Source organism: Neophocaena asiaeorientalis, unplaced genomic scaffold (assembly GCF_003031525.2).
Source record: "Neophocaena asiaeorientalis asiaeorientalis breed wild unplaced genomic scaffold, Neophocaena_asiaeorientalis_V1.1 scaffold327, whole genome shotgun sequence".
In the NCBI taxonomy this organism is placed as follows: domain Eukaryota; kingdom Metazoa; phylum Chordata; class Mammalia; order Artiodactyla; family Phocoenidae; genus Neophocaena; species Neophocaena asiaeorientalis.
This window is the reverse complement of record NW_020174560.1, coordinates 4,501,724-4,510,614: the sequence shown is the minus strand read 5'-3', so window position 1 is coordinate 4,510,614 and position 8,891 is coordinate 4,501,724. Positions and strand designations below refer to the sequence as shown.

Below are 8,891 nucleotides of genomic sequence, written 5' to 3'. Positions count from 1 at the left end.
GGGGGGGGGGCTGAGCTGAGTGGGAGATCTGACTGGATGGTTCCTCCTCATTCTGTACAAACTGAGGAGCCGATTCAGAGGCTAGAAGCTTATCTCGAATCGTGCAGTGTGAGCACTGAATTGGAGTCCAACCGCTAGCACGTAGCCAGGATATTCTCGATTTCATGCGCTGCTCCTCCCGCTCTTGGAACGGGAGGAAATGGTGCGGGGCTGGTATGGAGCGTTGCGATCCAGGCGGCTGAAGTCGGCTGGCGACTAAAAAGCTCTGTCGCGTCCGTTTGCTCCAGGGGACTCCACACAAGGAGATCCGGAGACCTTCAGTTACGCCAGCGTTGGGAGAGGGGTGGGTTTGTGTCAGGAAAGTATCCTGGTCGGGCTGGTTGCTGGAGGAAGCGGCCTCCCGAAGCAGCCCACAGGAGGCGCGGCTGCCGGCTCGGACCTGCCGGGCTGCGCGGGACCTAAGGGGGAGGTGGAGTAGGTCCATGAAAGACACAGGGCATTTGGAACCGCGTTTCCTGGAAAGACGTGCTTGATTATCTATTACCAGTATTAAGATAGTTCGAAAATCTATTTACTTGGATCTCTAAGATAAAGGCCAATTGGAGTCCTTTCAGGAGTGACCCAGGCCTTATGGTGGTGTGCGCAGCCGCGGGTAGTGCTGGGGTCAACCTCGGTTCATACTGACCTGGCAGGGGAGATACCAGGATCACGTAGGTGGTTTATCCAGGGCGAGGCTTATCCGTTGTGATTTTGGAGAGGCAGCAGTGAGTGGTGGCCTGAAGCGAGATCTTGATTCCCTGCCCAGGCGTTGAACCTGGGTAGCCTGGATGAAAACCGGGAATCTTAGCCACTGCACCCCCTGGCCCTTGCCCCCAGTGAAAAATGCATTTCTCACAGAGGCAAAAACTGTAAAAACAGGTACCAAGTTTATTATTAGAGACATAGCACAACTACAAGTGGGAGAGCACACAGAGAAACAGTTTGTTTAGTTAAGACAGAAGCAGGGAAAAAAAAAAAAAAAGACAGAAGCAGGGCAGAGATGCACACCCAGAGAGAAAGGGTGTGGGCGTCCTCCCTAATGAGGAGGAGTGCAGTAAAGAGGCGGTTAGGTCATTTATATAGGGCAGGTCTTCCGGGTCTTTGTTTACCTTTGGCCAATCATCTGGTTTCTTTTTCCACACCTGACCTGTCCTAGGAGCCGCCCCAACACACGTGCTGAACTTTTTTCCAAGATGGATGCCAGCCCAGAGGCCTATGGGACAGCCTTAGCATCACATATTATGCGGTGGTGCCCCCTCCTTTTTGACCCCCAAGGAGCCTTTCTGCACATGTGCAATGTTTTCCTTGCCCTAAGGATGGGAAATGTATGACCTCTTGATCTTTTAATAGGGTTTAGTTCCACTCTGTCCCTTCCATAAAAATGTCCAATGTCCTGTTATTTACCCTATTTCTGTTGCTGGTTTTTATATCGAAGTGCAGATCTAGAAATACAGACAGGAGTCAGGTCATAAATATATAGTCATAGAGCCCGTTTGTCTCTTGCTTCAGGAAGTGTAAATGGGGGTGCTGGTAATGAATGTCTGGCCTGGAGCCCATCTTCTTCTCACCCACTTCTTCAGGAAGTGTGAACAGGAGACCAGTTGTAAATGTCTAGCCAGGAGCCCATCTATCTCCTGCCTCAATTGCACTCCGGATGTGCTGACCCCTGTGATTTCCCCAAATGTGGGAAACTCGACTGCGTAATTTATGGTAGTGGGGGACTGCGTTCATGCTTTTCCCTGTTCTCTTTGTATCTTAAAGACAGATGTCATTCAAGACGCTTTTCTAAGGGTCTAGTAGCTCATTTTAATCTAATACTGAAGGGTTTATCACATGACAGTGGGTGGTGGTGAATATGATACAGAGACGGAGTGAAATAAAGATCTTAAATGCTAAGCCACCATGAAACATTCTTTTGCCAGGTATAGGGTTTTTCCTGGTAGGATTGTGTTTAACTTCAGCCGTCTGACGTTTAGGATCTGAGTTGACCTGCCATAAGGGCAGGTTTACCTGAAGGGTTTTGAACATTTTTAGTTATGTAAAAAAGGAGTGTTACTATATCTCAGTTTTTTTTTAGGCTGGCTAAATTTTGCAGTGATAACCATTTTGGATATATTGGAATAAGTAAAGCAGGTTATTAAAACTATTTTCAGGTGGTTTCTTTTACCCTTTTATATATGGCTACCAAAGCTTAAAATTACATGTTGTTCACATTATATTCTATTGGACATCATTTCTCCCTTATTTTGAAAAAGTCTCCAGGAGGTCTGGCTGTGTTACTTCTATAACATGCTCCTTCTTCCTGGAATGCCCTGTCTTCCCTCATCAATCTTTTTTTTTTTTTAAATCAATTCACTGTTTTTATTTATTTATTTATTGGCTGTGTTGCATCTTCGTTGCTGCGCACAGGCTTTCTCTGGTTGTGGCGAGCAGGGGCTATCTTCTTTGCAGTGCGCGGGCTTCTCGTTGCGGTGGCTTCTCTTGTTGCAGAGCACGGGCTGTATGCACGCGGGCTTCAGTAATTGTGGCGTGCAGGCTCAGTAGTTGTGGCAGACGGGCCTAGCAGTGTGTGGGATCTTCCCGGACCAGGGCTCGAACCCGTGTGCCCTGCATTGGCAGGTGGTTTCTTAACCACTGTGCCACCAGGGAAGTCCCCCTCATCAATCTTGAAAATGCATACTTCGACATTCAGCTCTCTGTCTGCGAAGCTGCCTGGGATCCACCCAAACCACCACTGAACCAGAAAGGACTTAAACATTACTAGGTACTGTAGGCACAGTGCTGCATAAAGCACTTCTTTTAAAATCAGAAGAAAAAAAGATGAATTTTTAGGTGGAAGAAAATGTTGTATATAATAATGTCATCTTTTTATATGTATTTCGCGGAGGAAGGGCCCACAAAGGCAAAAGTGTGTAGGATCCTTCAGAGTCATAATGTGGTCCTTAACCCTTTTCTTAGTGCTCATTACTCTTTTCCTATAATTCTGGCAGGTCTGTTTCCCCTACAGGTTGTGATCTTATTTATTACAGGCAGAATCTCTCTCCGCATTATTGCTCTTAGTATCGCCAGTGCCTAGGCTAGTTGCTGGCACCTTAAGTTTAAGTGGCTGTAAGTTACTACTTACACGAGTAACAACTTGAGAACAGGTTTTTGTTTTTGTTTTTTCCATCATTAGTAGCACTCACAGAAACTCAAGGACAATTTGTGAATGTTGAAAATACTGGAGTAGGCAATGTGGTTATCAGAAATATAGTTCCCATATGGACCGACTGTATAGCACAGGGAACTCTACTCAATACTCACTAATGGCCTATATGGAAAAAGAATCTAAAAAAGAGTGGATATATGTATATGTATAACTGATTGACTTTGCTGTACACCTGAAACTAACTCAACATTGTAAATCAACTGCACGCCAATAAAAATTTTAAAAAGAAATAGTTCCCTCAGCATAGCAAAAAGAGCTTTAGAATATCTGTGAAATCACGTCTGTGTGGGACACAGATAGTCCTAGAGGACTCAGTGCTGTGGCATTCATGGATACCATGGAAACAGCAAACCAACTGCCTAGAATGAAATTAGAAAGGTAGTTCAATAATGAAATTATATCGTACAACGGAGATGGGCTGGATCACACTTTGTGGATGAGAGTATCTAGTAAATGTCTAAGTAGAGTGACTGTGGTTTATATTGCAGAGCCCTGTGGATGGAAATGCAAAACCGGGGCCAGTGTGCATAAGTGAATGGGTTCAGCTCCCTGAAATGCAGGGTGTCTGTGTAGAGTGTAGAATTGCTCAAGCTTTCCTGGTAGTAGACATTTAGATTCAGTGTGTTGGCACCATGGACTTCTTGACAGTTGAACCTGCTCTGTAAACTTATATAACAAAAGTCAGCTTTTAAAAATTACTGCCACGCTCATGATATTTCTGAACATCAGCCTTTCCTTGATTCTGACGAAGCTAAGAGATGGGTGGAAATTCAGAGATGAGGTGAGACTCACAGAGTGAGGGCCATGTCTGTTGGGACAGAAATCTTAGTTGGCAGGGGAAGCCATGATCTGAGAGAGGTTGGTAAGTGTGCTGGTGCCACCACTCCCCAGGTAGGTGGGAACTCTCCAAATACCTACTGTGCTGAGGGAGAGTCCGTGCCTCTCCACCTCGGCTTATTTGGGGCCTTTGAGTTAGTTGGTCACTGAGTTGTTTTATTCTGTGTATAAATATATGTATGTATGTATGTGTATGTGTATGTGTGTATATATATATACATATATATATATATACATATATATTCACCATAATTATTACTAATAATTATCATTGTTCCTAGAGGACAAAATCAAGCACAGATACCTAAAATATGGTAAAAATCACAATTTGAATCTAAGTCTATCTGATGCTAAAGCCTGTGTGCAAAACTAAATACTGTGCCAGCTATTTCTTGTAATGGTTCCACCAGGACTTGGTCTTCTCTTTATGAAAAAAAAAAAAAAACAGTCTAACAATATCATTGAAAGTCTGTAACCTGTATCTCACAACCAGTAATATTGATATCATTTCAGTGCATTTCTTTCCAGTAATTTTCCTTAAGGATATACATTTTTACAAAATTCCCATCATGGTATACATACCATTTCATATCCTTTTTCCCTCTTAACCTTAAATAATAAAAATGTCTTTCACATTGTTAATCATTATATTATTATTGTTTGCTTAATACTCCCTTTCCCTCTTGCTTTGATTCTAGGGTTTTGGGGTGATTTTGATTTTTTTGTAATTCTATAGTGAACACCCTATGCATAGGGCATAGTCTTTCTCCAGAATTACTTTCTATAGTTAAATTAAATGACATTTCTGGGTCAAAATGTATGAACATATTTTGGGCAGTAGATGTATATAATTAGTGTTAAATTATTTTTTCATTAGAAGTAATATTATAGTCATGTTACAGAATATGTAGGGGAAAATACATTAGTCCATTCTTCTGTATTGACACTGATATGATTATGTTACTTTGCATTTTGATGTATTTTCTTTACGTGTCTTAAATTTTGCCTTTTTAGAAACAGTTTTAATCGTAGTATATATTCTATTTCATATGCTGCCTTTTTTGCATGCAGTGTTACTGCAATTTAGGCTTTCCTCTCCTTCTTAACAAACTTGAAGTTCTTTTTATAATTAACTATGAACCCTGAAATTAGAAAGAGATCTGGACTTTGAAAGATGAAAGGAAGCAGGGAAAAGTAGTTTTTAGAGTTTAAAAATATCATATGTCACCTCTCCTCCCTCAAATAATTTAAGGCATTTCTTAAGATGACTAAAATATTAAAATAACAGAGAAAACTACTAGAAATTACCCTAAGAAATCATCATTAATTATTCACAAAGATATATCTACAAGGCTGTTCATTGTTTTATATATATATATGGCAATAAACTGGAAGTGATAGAACATTGATATAAATTATGACAACATATAACAAAATGAATGTAAAATGTTACAAAACATCGTGTGAAGTATAATTGTATTAAAAATATATATGCGTAGAGAATTGGAGTTACCATATATAATATCAAAGTGTTAACAGAGGTAATTTTGTAGTGGGAATGTGGTTAATTTTAATATTTAAAAAACACTTTTCTGTCTTTTCCTAATTACCTGCAAGGAAAATTTCATCGCTATGGTAATAATTAAAAATGCCATCCAAAATGCAAAACAAAGCACTTAAAAAATCATATGGACTAAGGGAAATAACTACCAAAGGGTTGCAAAAATAAGCCACCCCAAAATGTGTCACTTTGGCATAAGGATTATTTTGAGCTAAAAGCACTGAAAAACAGCAAGTATGTAAGAAGAGTGGTCTGACCTCCTTTTGTCTTCCTAGAAGCAGGAGGTAAAACTCCCAACTGAAAGATGTTTTCCCTAACCCAGGGGAAAGAAACATTGCCAGAGAAGGGGGACAAAGCCGAGATTTCTGTACAAACAGGTCTTGTTAAAATAATTATCTTCCTTTAGCCTCCCCATATATGTTAGTTACTTTTCCACAGTTGTCACTCTTTGTTCAACTTAATATAAAAACATTTAGTTTTCCACTTCTTTGGGCCTTCATTTCCTTATGAGGGCTCCTGTACACTTCTGTTAAATAAATGTGTGTGCTTTTATCCTGGTAGACCGACTATGCCAGTGTAATTTTCAGGCTGGGCCGGAGACCCTAACAGAGGAGAGGTAAAGTTTTGCCTCCCGCACACCACCAAGTCCTTGACGCCCTAGTTGATGCAGAGTTGTTTTGCCCAGAGAGCGTAGCCAGCAAGGGCAGAAAGGAAAACAGTGTGTCATGTATTTTCACTGTCCAAAAAGAAAAGAGGAGCGCTCGCTTTGTTACCAAATCCAGGCCAGGTGCTGCTTATCTTTGAGCCGAGCATGCAGAGGTTTGAATCTTGCTGAAGTCGGATTTGCGTCCCCAACCGCACGGACACCTGTCCGGGAGCGGAATGGCCTGGGTCGGGTGAGGGGCTCGAGGCTGCGTTTCACCCGCGTTCTCCTGTTCAGCTCCCACAGAAATCTTGTGAAGTAGGCAAGCAGTAGTATTCCCACTTTACACTTTTGGGAAATGGAGGGTGAGAGAGACCTGAGAGTATGACTTAGTCCCATAGTGGAGCAGCGAGTCAGGCTCGCAGAACCGACAGTGCGGCCCTCTTCCTCTGAGGGCCGCGCGCCCCCGGCCGCCCGCAACTGCCCTGCCCGCCCCTGCGGCGCAGTACTAGGACGTGTGACAAATCTACGCCGTAATTTTTGCGTATGCCTGCCAAGACAAGGAACTGAACAATCTTTTCAGCTACACTTGTCGATGATCGTCTTTGGGGTCGGCACGAGGCATAGCTAGAGCGAACTGACCGCTTCTCCAAAAGCAGTGACGTTGAGTGACAAGAGGCGGGAATATGTAGATGAGGGGCGCGCCGCCTGCTGGTTCGATTTCATTCTTCGCTGGGCAGAATTTCCGCTGAACGTTCAAAGGATGTATCCTGGTCAGTGTCATATGAATAATCCTGCAGTTTCCAACCAAAGGCCTAAAGAACTTGTCATATAATTGACCATAAGTATATTGTGTGCTGAGTTCGAGGGTGAGGTGCCAGGGAGGAGCTACGATTCATACTTACCTGGCAGGGGAGATACCATGATCACGAAGGTGGTTTTCCCAGGGCGAGGCTTATCCATTGCACTCCGGATGTGCTGACCCCTGCGATTTCCCCAAATGTGGGAAACTCGACTGCATAATTTGTGGTAGTGGGGGACTGCGTTCGCGCTCTCCCCTGATACGAAATGTTGAAAAAAAGAAGTTGTTTTTCGCTATGTTGTTAGTAATTCAGCGGTATTATTTTTGTTTTTAGTTTTTTTTTTTTTAGGTTAGGTTTGCCATAGTAAGGATTTTAATGTATTTTGTTTTTTGAGCTTAACCGTACATCAGTTGTTTTTATTTCCTTTTTAAGGTATTTTTAAACTTACGTTTCTTTGATGAGAGAGTTCGTCGCGTTGTGTTTGCAGTGAGTTACTGTAAGCTTTAGAGACTTAAAAACAGTCAAGTTCTTTTACTTTAAGTGTTCAAGATTTAGGAGGTGATTCCTTTGTTTTTTGGCGGCAAGTCCGTTTGCGGCTTTTTTCTGCTGTCTTTGAAAGCCCGCTGCCTAGCACCTTCTGTTGATAAGTGTGTCTTCTGTGTAAGGGTTTTTGATTACATTGGTGGTCTCTAGGTAATTCGCTATGCTGTTGCCCCACCTAATTTCAAAGCTTTAATTACATCTGTAAAACTTGTGACACAAAAGGAAGTAATATTTACAGGTTGCGGAGACTAGGATGTAGACAGGGCGGACGGATGGGTCTTTCATTATTTAGCCTACCACATCAACAAAACCCGGGGTAGGTTTGTCCCGCGCAGAAAAATGACGTCATTAAAAGTGCTTGGAGTATGTAAATGAGCGCAGTGTCCGCTGGTCTTGCTCACATTGTACATACATTTATTATTATTTTGCAAGTGTTCCGGTATACGAAATGTTTTTGTCAGGATTTTTATAGTTTGGAAAAGTTTTTATTCGTAAGTGAGGGGCTAGAGCTTGCGTGAAGTGAGTGACCGTAAGTGTGAAGTGTTTCGTATGTGAGGGTGAGGTGTCAGGCAGCTGAAGCAACTCATACTTACCTGGCAGGGGAGATACCATGATCACGAAGGTGGTTTTCCCAGGGCGAGGCTTATCCATTGCACTCCGGATGTGCTGACCCCTGCGATTTCCCCAAATGTGGGAAACTCGACTGCATAATTTGTGGTAGTGGGGGACTGCGTTCGCGCTTTCCCCTGATAAGCTTAGTTTAAAGATAGAAATTTCGGTGTTTTTGTTTAACTATTTTAGTGAAGCGTAACAACTGCATTTAATGCTTTTGTTTTGTTAGCGTGTGATTTATGGGGTGGTTTTCATGGTTTTGTTGTTTTTAGAGGGATTTCTCTAAAAAATTTCTAGAGTTTTCTGGGACAGCTGTGAGAGCTAAGAGTTGTATGTATGTCGTAGAACGAAGAACTTTAAAATTTCATTTTTCATTTGAAATTGTGCGATGATGTTTGTTAATTCAGCGTTTATCGTTCTTGCAGAATGCTGGCGTTCCATCGAGGGGAAAACGAACAAATTTACGGCAGTGAAGTGTGTTTGTAGGGGGAATTTAGAGTGAGTTACCTCACTATGTACTCTACAGACGGCATTTTTGAAGAGTAGGATGGTTGAAAAAGAAAAAAGGGAGTAAGGCTAAAAACATTCAGGGAGTGGTTGTTAGCATGTAAATGATTAGTCCAGTCGAAAGCCAAGTTCTCAGGA

At 42.2% G+C, this 8,891-nt stretch overlaps 1 protein-coding gene, 2 non-coding genes and 1 pseudogene across 3 annotated transcripts in view; all 4 read left to right on the top strand.

Moving 5' to 3' along the window:
• The first annotated feature begins 1,643 nt into the window (after nucleotides 1-1,643).
• LOC112408172 (uncharacterized) lies at nucleotides 1,644-1,781 on the top strand (annotated as a pseudogene).
• A 5,252-nt stretch (nucleotides 1,782-7,033) lies between these two features.
• The window catches only part of TEX14 (testis expressed 14, intercellular bridge forming factor), an 84,571-nt gene continuing 82,713 nt past the window's right edge, over nucleotides 7,034-8,891 (top strand). Inside the window, exon 1 of the mRNA XM_024757567.1 lies at nucleotides 7,034-7,061. The gene's annotated coding sequence lies outside the window, so the exon portion shown is untranslated. The remainder of the gene's footprint in view (nucleotides 7,062-8,891) is intronic.
• On the top strand, nucleotides 7,186-7,349 carry LOC112408166 (U1 spliceosomal RNA). Its single transcript, XR_003004899.1, has one exon. It is a non-coding gene; the product is annotated as a U1 spliceosomal RNA (small nuclear RNA).
• LOC112408154 (U1 spliceosomal RNA) lies at nucleotides 8,220-8,383 on the top strand. The gene has a single exon (XR_003004890.1). It is a non-coding gene; the product is annotated as a U1 spliceosomal RNA (small nuclear RNA).